Source organism: Triticum dicoccoides, unplaced genomic scaffold (genome assembly GCF_002162155.2).
Source record: "Triticum dicoccoides isolate Atlit2015 ecotype Zavitan unplaced genomic scaffold, WEW_v2.0 scaffold74517, whole genome shotgun sequence".
NCBI classification, from domain to species: Eukaryota; Viridiplantae; Streptophyta; class Magnoliopsida; order Poales; family Poaceae; genus Triticum; species Triticum dicoccoides.
In genome coordinates this window covers 35,081-35,938 of record NW_021296602.1, presented here as the reverse complement: position 1 = coordinate 35,938, position 858 = coordinate 35,081, and positions in this window count along the sequence as shown.

Below are 858 nucleotides of genomic sequence, written 5' to 3'. Positions count from 1 at the left end.
AAAATGGGACCTTTAGTACCGGTTCGTGGCACGAACCGGGACTAAAGGTCTCAACCCCATTAGTTCCGGTTCGTGCCACAAACCGGGACTAAAAGGGAGGAGCTTTAGTCGCGGTTGGCCTGGCCAACCGCGACTAAAGGCCTTTGGGCACCTTTAGTCGCGGTTGGCCTGGCCAACCGCGACTAAAGCCCGCGAGCGCCCTGGGCCCAGGCATTTGGTCGCGGTTCATCTGCCGAACCGCGACTAAAGACTTCATTAGTCGCGGTTCCTACAGTTTCGCGACTAATGGGGCTGGACGGAAGCCTCTTTTTCTAGCAGTGTTTACAGGTATGCGTGGCACAGTACTTGTCTAACATGCCATTCATGAGGCGGGGCATGTGTATTCCTCGCACTCTACTCATCCTGTCGTCCTCTGCGTGCTTTTTTGTATTGAAAGCGGATGTATTGTGTCAATGGATCAACATAACTCATTGCGTATTCGTCTTCCATTGCCAAGATACCAGCAACATTGGCTTGCAGCAACAAAGCCATCACTTTTTCAACTGTGCATGCTTGTAAAGTTATAAAACAGACTAACATTGATACGATGAAATCGCTATGCGGACAAACCGGTAAAGAAAGCTGGCAAATATAGAGGCTCTCCAGCCAACACCATATACCCATCTCGCCTTATTTGGCAACCTTAACTACGAATAGCAAATCTGCCACCATCCCAATTCCACCCAGGTCTCCGACCCCCATTTCATCCCAGCAAAACAAGCAAATAGCACTATGCTGCATACTCAAGACGCACGGTAGCATGGCTAGTGGTCCAGCTAGAGAACAAGGGATAGCAGTCAACACAGTCACCGACTGCAT